The sequence below is a fragment of the Rhinopithecus bieti genome, unplaced genomic scaffold (assembly GCF_001698545.2).
Source record: "Rhinopithecus bieti isolate Rb0 unplaced genomic scaffold, ASM169854v2 scaffold_12151, whole genome shotgun sequence".
Classification (NCBI taxonomy): Eukaryota; Metazoa; Chordata; class Mammalia; order Primates; family Cercopithecidae; genus Rhinopithecus; species Rhinopithecus bieti.
Window position 1 is genome coordinate 2,295,239 of NW_016807233.1, and position 15,447 is coordinate 2,310,685.

The following is a 15,447-nucleotide window of genomic DNA, read 5'->3' on the forward strand; positions in this document are numbered from 1 at the left end:
AAAAAAAAAAAAAAAAAAAAAAAAGATAAATTGCAGTCTATATTTGAAAACTCGAAGCCACCGACTATCCAAAAAGACTGTAAAGTGAATAAAGGCAGTATCTGCTTTCAGATGTATTTCCCAGCAGTCCCTCTTTAATGTTGGCTGTGATGTGTGCCTTGACATCTTTTTGTTTGTTTTCCCTCTGAGAGTCAGTTATCCCGGGAATAAAATATGTTCATGAGAGGCAGTCTAGTGGCATGCTTTAGACTGTGGGCTTTATAATGAACTGAGTTTGAGTGTCAACTCTACTAATTCCAGCTAGATGAGCTTGGGCATATTCCTTAAGCACTTAGAGCCTAAGCACTCGGATAATAGTGGTATCTCCTTCGTGATGTTCTTAAAAAATTAAATGAGATAATGCATGTAAAGTGCTTAGGGCCATGCCTTACCAACATTAAGTGGTCAATAAATGTTAGTTATTAGTTGGGAAATAGGGATAATGTAATCCTCTTAAGGATATTTTGAGGATTCGTTGAGATGCTTATAAAGCATTTAGGTCACTACCTGACCCACAGTCAGCACTACTCAATAAATGTTCATCATTGACATGGTTGTTTTTGTTTTTACATGTTATTTGTAAAATATGGATAATGTAATTACCTTAGTATCGTTCTGAAGACTAATAGAGATAATGTGTGTGAAGTATTCAGCTCTGTGCCTGTCACAGAGTAAGAACCAAATTAATGTTAATCTCCTTAAGGACAATAACTATGTTTTTATGTCATTTTTTTCCCCAGCACCCTGGTTCAATGCTTGACACATAGAAAGTTTCCAATAAATATTTTATAAGTAATTGAATGAATAGCTGTATTATTAATTATATTCTCTTCTATCCAAAATGAAATAGGAGGTCTTGGAGAAAAGTCCTGTTCTCCTTTAGAATCTGTTGACCCCTGGAAAATGGAGAATAAAATAAACCTGAGAAGACAGGATGTTCCCAAACTCTGAGATCATCGTCATAATCCCCTACATTAGAAAGGTCTTTGTGGTTCACAAAGAACTTTCACATCCATTATGTCATTCAACATAAAAAAATAAAACAGGCGAGAAATATCCTTAGGGTCAGCCCGGACATGGATCTAAGTCTCTTAGAAATGATTTAAAATCCCCTCTGTCTTGTTGCAGATATTGCTTATAGAAAACTTCAGGCACAGAAATGCTACCCAGCTTGATTTAGTTTAAAGAAACCCTTTGTGACCTTATAAACAAACATGGTCCAGTGGGAACACAAGTGGAATTTCAGAATTTTGAAGATGAGCTGAGAGAATCTGCTCAGAAATGGCACATATTAAAACAATCTCTACCAAAGGAGTGAAAACAATAAAGAGATTGACTCAGAAGAGAACAAAAAGGCCAATGCCACTTACTGGTGAGCAATGAGTGCCTTACTCACTATAACTGTTGACTGTGTAACAATAATGTTTGGGAACATTGCAATCCCCAGAGCAGGCTTATAATGATGCTCATCTACTCATATGGATGGAAGGCCTGACATAGACTCTGATTGCTCATGGAAAGAGCTTCTTATCCTTAAAATATGCTCTCAAAATGGGCCTGGGCAAGGCTGATAATAAACATTTTTTTGAATATAAATACCAGCTTTTAAATATCTGTCCTCTGATATAATGCTGTGTGTTCATGTAAGTGTTGAGTGAATGTGTTTTGACTTTATGTCCAGAGTGAGTGGGTTAGGCCAGTTGATTAACTAAGTGAGTTACAGAGAGACAGAGACAAGGGCTGTATTGGTCAAAGTCCCAGCAAGGAACTGATGGTCTAAATGGAAGTTCAGATGGTTCAAGGGCAGGGAGTTTATTGACTGAGATATGGACAGCCTTACAAAAATGAACAACGGATGATGTGTGAAGATACTAGAGATGGGCAATGATAAGAAGCCATTTCAATGCCTCGGTGTACATAGCATTATGGAAATGCAGAGATAACTGGAATGTGGGAGAGGAGCATCTGAAAGGACCTGTTATCATGCAGAGACAAAGATACTCTCAGAGATATGGTGAAGCAGGGAAGAAACACTCTGGCCTCTCTCTTCTCCCACTTTCTGATCTACAGGTACTTCTCATTGTTCAAACCCAACTGTCTGCCAGCAGGCAAGGTGATATGGTTTGGCTGTGTCTCCACCTAAATCTCATCTTGAGATTTAGGTCATGGGAGGGACCAGGTGGAGATAATTGAATCATGGGGGTGGGGGTTCTCCCATCCTGTTCCTGTGATAGTGAGTTAGTTCTCACGAGATTCGATGGTTTTATAAGGGGCTTCCCCCTTCACTGGACACTCATTCTTTTCCTTCCTTCTGCTATGTGAAGAAGCACGTGTTTGCTTTCCCTGCCACCATGGTTGTACGTTTCCTGAGGTCTCCCCAGCCCTGTGGAACTGTGAGTCAATTAAACCTTTTTTCTTTATAAATTACCCAGTCTTGGGCAATTATTTATAGCAGCATTAAGAATGGACTAATACACAAGGGAACATGGGAGATGTAGTGTTCCGGGGCGTCCAGGGCACAGAACAGAGCAGAAAATGTTGAGGATGGATCCGGGTTGGGGAAGAACAAGGTCTACATAATTTGCTCACTGACTTCCTCCCTGAAGCCTTGCCTACAATCTTACTTCTTTGTTCTTTGCTTGTATCACCCTGTGTGGATGATGTTTTTCTTTCTCTTTCCTGATGGCCTGAGAGCTTTTTTAAGGTAAGAATGCTATCTTATTTCTACTTGGATGCTCAGCCTGGCTGGCACCTAAGGAATGTGTCAGGATATTAATCAAATGACAGGATAACTTGGGGCATCCATTCATTAGAGTTCATGGAGAAGCTAAGCAGACTCAGCAAACTTTTTCTGTAGAAAACTAGGTAGCAAATAGTTTAGTCTTTGCAGGCCATACTATCTTCATTGCAGCCTCTCAACTCTGCCTTTGCAGAGTAAAAGCAACCATAGACAAAATGTAAATGAATGAGTGTTTCTGTGTGCCAATAAAACTTTATTTACAAAATAGGCTGTGGGCCAAATCCATAGGTCATAGTTTGCTGACCCCTGGAAAAAAGTCTCAAAACCATCAGAAAATGATTTGTGTGTGGAGTCCATCATAAGCATAGTCTTCTGGCTATAGATACCACCATAAGCCGTGGTGTCTTCATTAAATCTTTTTGGTGAGGATCTGCCTCCACTTGATTTCTGTCCTAGGTGTGACATAAGTTGAAGCAAATGTCCCAATTCAGGGTTAGCATATACCTGGGTAAACCTTGGTGGAGGCATTTAACACACTTGAAATGAGAAAATAAATAATTCAATGTTGTACATAAATGATTCAAGCCAATCCCAGTGGTACATGTGCACATGCACAAGTGTGTGTGTTGTGTTGTTTGTCTTGAGTGAAGGGGCAACATGAAAATTATGTGTGGACCATATGGGCACAGCCTGAAGGCATGCAATCTATCTCTCTATCTCACACTTAAGCCACCAGACTTTGCAGTGCATGCGAGCCCTGGTCAAAACTTTAGACAATTTCAGACAGGAGCAGGATAAGGGGCCGTCTTGTTTGTGGAAATAAAGCCTGCCTGAATGAAGACAAACAGAGGCCATATATTCAGAGCTTGCTATAGAAAGGAGTCAGCTGCTATCACTTACAGTTGGCAGAGATTCAAAGGCAGGCAGGGAAGTGGGAAAGCTTTAGAGTAAAAAAAAAAAAAAAAAAAGTGAAAGCTTTGGTTGTAGCCTGATTGGAGGCTGTGGCATGGGGAAGCTGGAGGCGGCTAACTAGAAGCAAGGCATACTATGTGATTGATTTGGGGAACATATTTAGCTTTCTTTGGTTTGTTCTAATTTGGAAGTAGAGCCAAAACTTAAGGAAGCTTTGTGTTACTGACCAAGCTTTTGTTTTGGGTTGATTGCTGCAGAGGTTGGGGTTTGGCTTCCTGGGATGCTGCAGATGTTGTGGATCAGAGTTCTATTGTCATATATGGTTTGGTCATTGTCTGTTTGTCTATTCATTCTTTCCCATTATATGGGTTACTGCTGATGCTTTCCTGGCTCTGCCACCTGCTGGTTGATGTTAAAACAGGAAGAGCATCTTTTGGTCTGCATCAATTTACACAGGCTATGGTGATCTTTCCTAGTCCGGGCTTCCGTGCATGCAGCCGTGCCAGTGAGGAGAGCAGGTGACTCAAAATGAATCTCACAACTGGATATCACAACACTACCTGAGTATCACAACCTACCTGATATCACAACACTACCTGAATATCACAACACTACCTGAATATCACAACACTACCTGAGTATCACAACACTACCTGAATATCACAACACTACCTGAATATCACAACACTCAATGTCCTCCAGAGAAGCTATGGCCCGATTCTCTCTAAAACCCAGCCTTTTATATAAATCTCAAATTATTCCCTTAATGACTGATTTGGCTGTGTTCTCACCCAAATCTCATCTTGAATATCTCCCATAATTCCCATTGTTGTGGGAGAGACTGGTGGCAGATAATTGAATCGTGGTGGCAGTTTCCCCCATACTGTTTTTGTGGTAGTGAATAAGTCTCATGAGACCTGATGTTTTTACAAAGGGAAACCCCTTTCACTCTTCTGTTATGTGCCTCCATGTGAGATGTGCCTTTCACCTTCCTCCATGATTGTGAGGCCTCCCCAGCCACATGGAACTGTAAGTCCATTAAACTTCTTTCTTTTGTAAATTGCCCAGTCTCCAGGTACGTCTTTATCAGCAGCGTGAAAATGGACTAATACAATGACCTCATCCTTAGCATCCTTTAATCTCCTTTCACATCCTTTCCAGGTCACCCTGTGAGGTGGACCCACCCAGATCACATGTGGGTTCTTCTCTAGTTTCAGTTTATTCCCTTAGCTTACGATTTTTCTCGTTACAGTTTTATCATCAAAAGGGGTAGCCTGAAGCCAGGATGCCCCATTGTAGAGTGCACCCCATAAACACAGGGATATCACCCAGGCTGAAACAGACGTAGGCAGGTTCCTTCTGTGTTCCAAATTTTTCTCTCATGAGTGATTAAAAGATTGCAAACCTTTTCACAGGTCTGTCTGTTTTCTCTTCTTGCTTCAGTTCTTCTTTTCTACATGTTTATCTTTCTTTCCTCAACATGTAGCTGGATTGTCCAGTTTGTCATAAATTTGCCAAGTTACTGGATGCCTTTCTTTTCTTCTCAAATAAAATATACAACCCACTGAATTTTATTTCTATCAGTGCTTCTCTCTCAACGGACACTACCTTCTTGCCTGTGAAGCAAATACGCCCTGCAGGCAGTTCGTTTTTTGTGTGTGTACATTGGCTCACCTGAGTAAAGTGATACAATTCTTTTTCATAGACTTGCAGATCCCTGGAGCAGAAAGGGATCTCTGAGGTCAGGGAGGCTAATAGTCTCCAAATGTGGTATATAGACCCCTGGGAGTATGGAAGATGCTGTTAGCTAAGCATTTTAAATAGTTCTAGTTGTTTTATATTTACTTAAATCTTATTAGTAAAAATATATAATGGGTATATTAAACTGCATGAGTCCATAAATATTATTGTCTAGGATGAGGCTGAAGCAGATGGTGCCTTGGAAACTGATTGTACTCAGTACATATGAATTAGAAGTGTTGTCAGGTAATACCTGGATGTGACAGCTGTCATGAAAATAGACTTTGTAGAAGTATAGATCTGCTCCAATATCCTCAATGTGACACATGGGGAAACTGAGCCTCTGGACATGGAAAAGGTTTTTCCAAGACACCAGCTCTACACAAGCAGGACTAGGGTTATATCATCACTGCTCAGATTCCCAGTGTTCTTTTATTCAGTTTTCAAAGATCTCTTCTTGGCAACTGTGAGTTCGACTCAAGAATGGATACCATGATCAAGCCCTCAGAAGGCCCCTTTGGGATGAATTTTCAAAAGCACAAGAAATTGGACTAAAGCCTATTCTATCTACATGGCGAATTACCTGAAAAAGTTTCATTTTCAAAGACAAAAACTGGCCATTTACTTGATCTAGAACAACTGAAACTTCACTGCATAACAAGGTAAATGAATGTATCCTACTATTCACCAAAGTGGAGGCCTACAAGCTGCTGGTTGCTCCCGGTAATGGGAGATTCAGAAGGCAGTTAATGGGTTAGTATAGTTTTTATTGTAAAAGCAAACTAAATTAAACTGATAGTTTTAATTAAATTTGAATTGGCTGTGATTTTACTCAGTTTTAAAGGCCACTTGAGACACTAGCGTTGCTCTTAAAATCTAGTGTTGCAATTAGTGACATCTACATTTATTATAACGGTTACAGCACTTTATTGAATTTATTCAGGAGTAAACAAAAGCTCAGCATCTAAAGAGCTTGTATTCCAGGATAGGTTGGCTTTGGAAGCGTGTTTTGTCTCTGTTAGAACATCAGGTGATGATGCTGATCTTGAAACAGGAGGTTTATGGTTTAGCCATCTAGCCACAGGCTCAGACCTTGGGCTACCTCAAGGCTGAGCCATCCCCAAACATTGTAATTATGCTTTTGCTGTGATCTTTGTCTGGAAAAATCCAAACTTGTTGCACGTTTAACATCCCTCACTACCCCAATACCTCTGGATTTCAAGATCCATGTAATGCACTGAATGATTTTGTTCCCTCCAAATTCATATGTTGGAAGCCCACCTCCCAATGGGTTGTTGCAACCCTACCTCCCAGTGGAATATTGGAGCCCTACCTCCCAATGGGATGTTGGAACCCTACCTCCCAGTGGGATGGTATTAGGAGGAAGGGCCTTTGGGAGGTGATTGGGTTTAGATGAAGTCATGAGGCAGAGTCCCCATAATGGGATTAGCATCTTTCTAAGAAGAGAAAGAGACTAGAGCTAGCTGTCTGCCATGAGAGGATACAGCAAAGCATCCATCTGCAAGCCAGGAAGAGGGCCTACACCAGGAACCCAATTGGGTGGACGTTGTTCCTGCAATTCCCAGTCTTCGGAACTAAATTTCTGTTCTGAAATAAATTCTTAAATAAATAAATAATTTTGTGAAAAATAAATTTCTGTTGTCTATGCCACCTAGTATTTCTTGTTATAGCTTCTCAAACTAGAATAGTCCAACACAAATTTAGATTTGGAGACAGTCAAGCAACTATTAATTTGATCTGGAAATCTGAAGAGCTGCGTGGTAGCCCCAGAAAATGTTTGCAAGGGAAGCTGCTGGCTTCCTGGGAGGGCAGTGTCTTGGTGGCTCCATTTTTATCAGTTCCGGGCAAAAGTAGAATCTGAAGCAATGGTTCTCATCACTTTGGTATGTGCAGCATCACCTGAGAGAGGGGCTTGTTAAAAAAAATCTCCGGGGCCTCATTTTGAGAAATTCTGGTTTAGTAAGTGGAAGGTATGAAAAAGACAAATTAATGGCTTTTTCCTACTCTACTTTCGCTCTCAACACAGAAAAGTTCTGACTCTAGATGTGTAGTGTGTGTGTGTGTGTGTGTGTGTGTGTGTGTGTGTTTTGCTATACATCAGTTCTCCAGCAGACATCAACAGGATGTCCTATAATTCAATTTAATTTGGGCACTCTCTACCTGGAGTTTGAGTCAGATACCACAAGTTAAGGGCTGAGCCCCCACAAAACTGTCCCCCACTTCAGGGGCCTCTTCATCTTCTGACCAACTGGCTGTCAATTTGGGGTTCCCTTGATTCTCTTGTCAGGTTTGATCATTTGTTAGAGTGACTCACAGAACTCGGTAAAGTGCTTTGCTTACATTTACTGATTTATGACAAAGCATCTGGATGAACAGTAAGACGAAAGAGATGCCACAGGGGAAGGTATGTGGCAAGGGGTGCAGAGCTTTAATGCACTGCCTGGCATGCCACCCTCCTATCACTGCAACATGTTCAGCAGTCTAGGATCTCTGAAACTTGTAGTTCGGAGATTTTTGAGGAAGTTTCATCACCTAGGCATGATTACTTATTAACTCAATCTCCAGCCTGTCTCCTCCTCCAGGAGGATGGAGGATGGGACTGGAAGCTCTGAGTCTCTAATCATAGGTTGGTCTTTCTGGTGACCAGCCTCCACCTAGACACTCACCAGTAGTCACCTCATTAGAACAAAAGACTCTCCTACCACCCAGGAATTTCCAAGGGATTTAGGAGGTCTGTGTTAGAAACCAGATCAAAGACTAAATATCGAACAAAAGATTCTCCTAGCACCCTGATTGCTCAGGAAATCACAGGGCTTTAGTAGCTCTGTGCCAGGAACCAGGGGCAGAGACCAAATATATATTTCATATATTCACAGTAAGTGCATGGGCAAAACTTCTTTTTGCAAAACTCTAGTCTGAAGCATTCATTCAGTCTAGTGGAATCAAAAAATCAGCTGAGAAACAGGAATAGGAGTACCTTCTCAAAACAGGAATAGGAATACCTTCTCAGAGGGTCACCATATTCTATACTTTGTTGGGAGGTCCATATGAGGACAGTCTCTTAAAAATTATTTGATGAGAGTAAGATGAAAGCAGGAACTATATTTTAATCACACATGAATAAATAATACAGAAATATATGATACAGAAAATTGTGTAATATAAAATTATACAGAAAATTTATAATTATAAAATTATTAAAATAATACAGAAATATATAATGTAAAAAATGAATTACACTTAGTCCATTTAATCCCCCTTCCCAGAGGCAGCAGTGTCTGGTATGTTATTTGTCTGGATCTTTCCCTCTTTGTTTATAAGCATAGATGCTTCCCTAGTAGATTTTCCCTCATTTTGTTCTGACTTCTGAGGGATTTCTTCTACTTTGTCTTTTGATGGTCTTGGGTTAATTCCTTTGATGTAACATCCCATTCTTATTTTATGGATATAAATACTTTCCTAACGTCTTTAAAATAGTGTTTAGTTTTCCTCCTTTTTTGGGGTACTATCTCTGGTTTTCTCTGTTAGCACATTTTTTGCTTATCTCGATCTTTCTTGGGCAAGCTGCAGCCATTTCTCAAATGCCTGTTGATTGTCACTCATTCATATATAAGAACAAGGCAATAGGAAGCTTAGGGATGGTTGACAAATGAGTTTCTCTGTAGGTACAATGGGCTAGAATCTGGACATTTTGCTTTGGGTCCCCTACTGCCAGCATGCAGAGTGCTTTCCTCAGGGATGTCCACATTTACACTCACCCTAGCTACCCCGACTTTCTCCATTTATTCAATTTCTGTGTAAGAAGACTCTATGTTGCTCTTTTTTTTTTTTTCTTGCGGTTGTCTTTATTGCAGGCAAACACCTGCTTTTAGGACATTCTGAACATGCAGGGAGGGAAGCTGATTCCTCCACAGGCAGAACTCAGTTAAACCCATTTTCCTCCTTCCTGTTTTCATTTCCATCCTGGTGTTTAGGAGTTCCAAGCCTCACTGGAGTTTTTTTTTTTTTTTGAGATTGAATGGTCAAAACTCAGAATTTTTCAAGAGAGTGACACATGTACTTACTAAAATTAAAAGAAGTTGAATGTTAACAAACAACAAATACTAGGAAAACAAACCTGGGTACTTCAGTAGTGACCAAGACTCGGGACACTGCCACATCATTCAGATGAATTTCAGGCTTGAATCTGTGTCTGTAAAGAAGAGTGAGCTTTGATCAAAGCTGACACAAATCTGAATTGTTTCCACCTGAGTCCTTCAATTCAAACCCATATTCTTGGAATCTGTGGAACCTGAGATTACTTAATAAGAATCAAAAAAATAATCAAATTACAAAGAAAAATTCCAAACACGATGAACATGGACACAACCAGAAGATGATGTAATTTCTTTTTAATCAATACAAATAAAGTTACTCTTATTCTTATTGTCAATGTAGATCTGTGGAGCATTGAACGCCAATTTCTGAATTCCACTATTGTGTTCACAAAAGCTATAATAGTAAAAAAATTTAGATCTTGATGGGCCTTATAGATTAATTGGAACACACTCCTAATTGTATAGAAAGGGAAATGAAGGAAACCATATTGTGAATAGGTTAAAAATTTTGGCTTTAGGCTGGGTGCAGTGGCTCATGCCTGTAATCCCAGCACTTTGGGAGGCTGAGGCGGGTGGATCACCTGAGGTCAAGAGTTTGAGACTAGCCTGACCAACATGGTGAAACCCCATCTCTACTAAAAAAAAGGACAAAAATTAGCCGGGCATGGTGGCAGATGCCTGTAATCCCAGCTACTTGGGAGGCTGAGGCAGGAGAATCACTTGAACCTGGGAGGCAGAGGTTGCAGTGAGCTGAAATTGCAACATTGCACTCCAGCCTGGGTAACAGAGTGAGACTCGATGTCTCAATAAAAAAAAAAAAAAAAAATTAGATTTTAAATTTAAGTAGACCTCGTTTCTCATCTGCTTTGGCCTGGAGGTGACACCATTCCTTCTGCTCAGAGTCTACTGGTCAGAACTGATTACATGACCCTATCCTAACTGCAGGACTGTTTGAAAAATGTGGGACTGTACATAGACTATTTGGTGAACACTAGCTCTCTTTGCAGAATCACCACCATTATTATCAGATTCAAGATGAGTACCTTTGTTTAGGTTTACAGTAACTTTTGTTTAGGCCTACAGTTATTGGTGGAATTAGGACTAGAAGCAAGAGGAGAAGTTTGAGCCACAGTTGAGGGTCCTATCTGTAAAAGCCTTTCAGTTTACATGTGGTGAAACTTAGGTTCCCAGAGACGGAGCAAGCTTTTCAAGATATGGGATGAATTTTAGGAGCAGAACTGAGTCTTGCTCTTTTGCTCTTTTACGTAACTGCCCTACCTCTTTCTCCTCTCCTGGAGATTTCTGTACGACCATTTCACAATTATTTCTGTGATGTTTTTCCTCCAAATTACTGAATTGTTTATTATCACCTAGAAAGAATAAGTCTTTCAATGAAATGTATGAGCATGTAAATTTTATGATAACGAGAGACATTTCCTCCTAAAACTAGGATTGAGCATCTGGAAACATAAAACACACATTAAAATGACTGAAGAGACCCCCTCCCCCCAGTCAAAGTAATTAAAGTTTGGTTGCAAAGATTTGTGTGAAGATAAGGAAATGCTTAAGTTCTATAATAGTGAAGTCTTGTCGTAATGACAAAAGGGTCTCCTAACATGGAAATGCCATTGATACTTCATTGTGGAAGAGCATTCTTCTAGAACTGTGATTGTGAACTAGGAGGTAGCCATAAAATTATGTGAAGTAGGCAGGCACTATCTCCCAACTGAGTTGGACTTCCATTTTGGTGGATTAAAAATGGCTGCAGATTCTTTGACATATTTCCCATTGAGAGGTGGGGTTCAATTGACAGGCCCCATGGCTTCTTTGACCAACAAAATAAGGTAGAGGTGACACTGTGCCAGTTTCCAGGCCCAGGCTTAGGTAACCTCTACTTCCTGTCTTTCAAAATACTTGTTCCAGGAACCTTAAGCCTTCACATTGACAGGCTCAAGAGTATGTGGAGAGAGAGGGGTTTGGCTATGACCAGCTTTCCAGTCATTCCCAGCAAGGCATCAGATATGCCTGGGAAGAAATCATCTTGGAAGTAGATGGAGATAGAGTAGATGGAGACATCCCGGTTGCCCTACCTAAGTCCAGAGGATTAGAGACAAACTGCCTGGCTATGCTATTTTTGAATTCCTAGCCAACAAAACTGAGCAAAATAAAATGATAGTTTAAGCTGGGACCTGCTGGGGCGCTTTGTTACACAGCAACTGGTAACTAGTACAACTGTCCCGTATGGTTCCTACCTGGTTATGAGGGCAAGCTCTGGAACCAGACTGCTTGATTTTGAATCTCACCTCCATGACTTAGAATCCATGTGACCTCAGCCAGATTACTTAAATTCTCTGTCTCAGTTTCTTCCTCTATAAAATTAGGATACTGAGATTTACCTTATAAGATAGTTGTGAGTACTAAACACATTAAATACTGTAAAGTTCTTAGAATAGTATTCAACAAATATTTAATCAATAGGTTTTATTTTTTTTTGAGGGCCTACTGTGTGCCAGGTACTGTTCTAGGCTCTAGAGGTTTGTGTCAAAAAAAAATAGGCAAAAGTGATCCCCTCGCCATCTTGAAATTTACTTTCCAGTTAAATTTTATTATTCTATATACATTTAAAATAAACAGATAAGTAAAATCCAGAAATCATGGAATCCAGGGCCTTTCTACATCTATAGAACTCAACATGCATCAGTCAAATGTGTGTTTCCTTGTCACATTTCTGCACAGCCCCACCACACTTTTTTCTGTGAATAATCTTTGATTGTAGGGATTATGGTGACTTACGGTGACAACCAAGAACAGGCTTCAGAAAGAAAGCAGCTGTGTTGCTATGGCCAAATTTAAGTTCCTGAGTCAGCGTCCTCACATGTAAAATGGACAATTATATTGAAGGAAATTGAAGGTCTTACCCACTCCATCCAAGGAACTGATGAGAGAACCCCAAGAAGGTTGCATAGAGTAATGTAAGAGTCCATTTTCTGTTGATGAAGCTGAGGGGTTTAGAGTTCTGGGATTGGTATTTTCTAAACTTCAAATATGTATCTGTGGCCTGACATGGACAAGTTCAGGTATGGGGCAATAGGAAAGTGTATTTAAAATGTGACTTGGAAAAGCTAAGGCAAGTGGCTGCCAAGTTGCTATTTATATGTAGAAGACAATGTTCCCATCAGTGGGAGGCTTCTCCCTCACTCTCACACTCACACATCCAGCAAACATCACCCTCTCTCCATCTTTTTCAAACCCACATTCCTTTTCTACCATGACAGCCACTCTGATTGACTGTGGTCACTGATACCTCTGCTTGGAGCTTCATGAAATTGTATTCTCATTTCTTCATGCCCTTATCCATGAATATTTACTGTGTAACTGTCGAATGCTGCATGTAGACAGGTGACAATAATGCACCAAGAGAGGCTTAATTGCACCAACAGACTTTTTTCCAGGATTATGTGAGAGCTGGGGAAAGAGGTCTTCATCCAGACGAGGAGGTTCTGGGCAGGGTTCAAGGACAACTGTTGTTTCTGTCTCTCCAGCACCCCTTTCTTCTCTCTGCCGATAATGAACCTCTTTCTTGTGAAGAATAAATCCTGCATGTTCTGAATAGGGCTGACTCAGAAAATCCTGGGAACAACAGTAAGCTTGTGACCCACACCAATAAGTGTGTCCTTGGGAATTTTATGACATAGCCATTGGCAGAGACTCATTTAGCCAGGGTTGCTAATGGGATGGAGTGTAAATTTGGGGTGGCCACTGGCCATCTTTCTTATCATTTGGAGAAAGTCTGTCTATGAGTGGAACATATACTAGAAAAGATGGAGAGACACTCCACCACATCAATCTAAGGTCATTAAAGTTTTGTTGCAAAGATTTATGTCAAAATAAAAAAATATACTCTTAGATTTTAGGATGGATTTTAATAGTGTAGTGGTGTAATAGTGTAACAGACTAGTGTTGCTCTTCTGTTACAGTGAGAACACTGCCTTGAATCTGCCTAAGAATGAAACCAAAGAACAGAGGAAAGCAGACCTAGGAGAAGGAGGGAAAGACAACATCCCAATAATAGCATTCAAGTTTCTGGATCCAAGCATGTCTGCTGCTGGACATTACTCCTGGTACTTCTTGTTACATGATCCAGTGAATGGCAATTCGTGCCCTCCTCTCCCTATACGTTTCCTCCTTTTTTCGCTTAAGGTATTTTGAGGTAGATTTCCATTGTCTGCAAGTACAGAAAGATTTCTGGAGTAGATAGCACTTCAGCTGCATCTTGAAGGATGAATAGGAAATTCTCAGGTGAAACAGGGATGGAACTGAGGTGAGTAAGACTTTTTGGGCAGAAGGAACATATAAACAGCTTAGGGAGAAATACTCTAAGGAAAATATTTATATAAAATAACTATACAATGGGCATTTCCATGGGCTCAGGCTTCTCACTTAGAAAAATACTCTTGACTCTCTATAGCTGTAGGTTCTATATCTGTGGATTCAAACAACTGAAGACCAAAATATTGGGGGGAAAAAGGATGGTTGTGTAAGTACTGAATACTTGTGGAATTTTTGTCCTTGTCATTGTCCCCAAACAATACAGTATAGCAACTATTTACACAGCATTGACACTGCATTGGGTATAAGTAATCTAGAGATGGTTTAAAGTATACAGGAGGATGTGCACAGGTTATATGCAAATCTATGCTTTTTAAATTATACTTTAAATTCTGGGATACATGTGCAGAACGTGCAGGTTTGTTACATAGGTATACACGTGCCATGGTGGTTTGCTGCACCCATCAACCCATCATCTACATTGGTATTTCTCCTAATGCTCTCCCTCCCCTAGCCTCCCACCCCCCGACAGGCCCCGGTGTGTGATGTTCCCCTCCCTGTGTCAATGTGTTCTCATTATTCAACTCCCACTTGTGAGTGAGAACATGCAGTGTTTGGTTTTCTGTTCTTGTGTTAGTTTGTTGAGAATGATGGTTTCTAGCTCCATCCATCTCTCTGTAAAGGACATGAACTCATCCTTTTATATGGCTGCATAATACCATGCTATTTTATATCAGGGACTTGAGCATCTGTGGATTCTGATGTCCATGGCAGGGTCCTGGAACCAATCCCCTATGGATACTGAGGGATGACTGTACAACTATAGAGTGGCCATCATTCATTTGTAAACAGTACCCACAAGCCTGTGTCTTTTTGAGTGAAATCTGTGAAGCAATAATGAATTGGGAAACACTAGCTCATTATATAGATTCAGTTGCTTTCTGCTTCTATGAAGTTCTAAGTGTGGTAGTCACAGGAGCAGCAACAGAAATACTACCTTTAACAAGAATTTCAGTGTAATCTATTGGGGGACACTCACAGAAGTTAGGAAATCAATCATGTTTACTGTATGCTTTTATTTGTTCAGAATGGCTGATAAATAAGTTTTTCTGTCTAATTGCTTATGAATAATGGAACTATTTTCAGCAGATCCCTGCCATTTTACAAAAGCAAAAGCAAAACAAAACAAACAAAAAAAACCCCAAATACTAATCGGGTTTTTAACCAATACTGATACTAAATTTAATGCACCTGAAATTAAAATGACTCATTTACCTGGTTGATCAGTGATGACTAAAGCCATAAGCAATTTGAATACATAATTCTCCTTCCTTCAAGAGAATCCTTTTTTCCTCTTCTCTCCTACTGAGTGGATTTACCCATCCTTTAATGCTCATTTCCACTTCTACTTTCTCCAAATAGTTGCTTCTGAATACTGCAATGGAATCAAGCCCCAGAATGTATTCTCTTCTGAATACATGCTTAAGTTTACCCAACACCCTCGGTACTACCTGTTGGCTCTTTATGAAATTAACTTGAATTACAACTTAAGTTGGGTTCCAGGTGTAC

At 40.1% G+C, this 15,447-nt stretch overlaps 1 long non-coding RNA gene across 2 annotated transcripts in view; it reads left to right on the top strand.

The window, feature by feature from the left end:
* LOC108535010 (uncharacterized) overlaps positions 1-15,447 on the top strand; it is a 197,196-nt gene that overhangs the window by 39,895 nt on the left and 141,854 nt on the right. The window contains exon 3 of one of the 2 annotated variants that reach the window (XR_001887106.1): positions 13,527-13,665. The exons of the other annotated variant lie outside the window; for it this stretch is intronic. This is a non-coding gene — a long non-coding RNA (uncharacterized LOC108535010). Of the gene's footprint in view, positions 1-13,526; positions 13,666-15,447 lie in introns of those variants that run through there. 2 annotated transcript variants of the gene reach the window in all.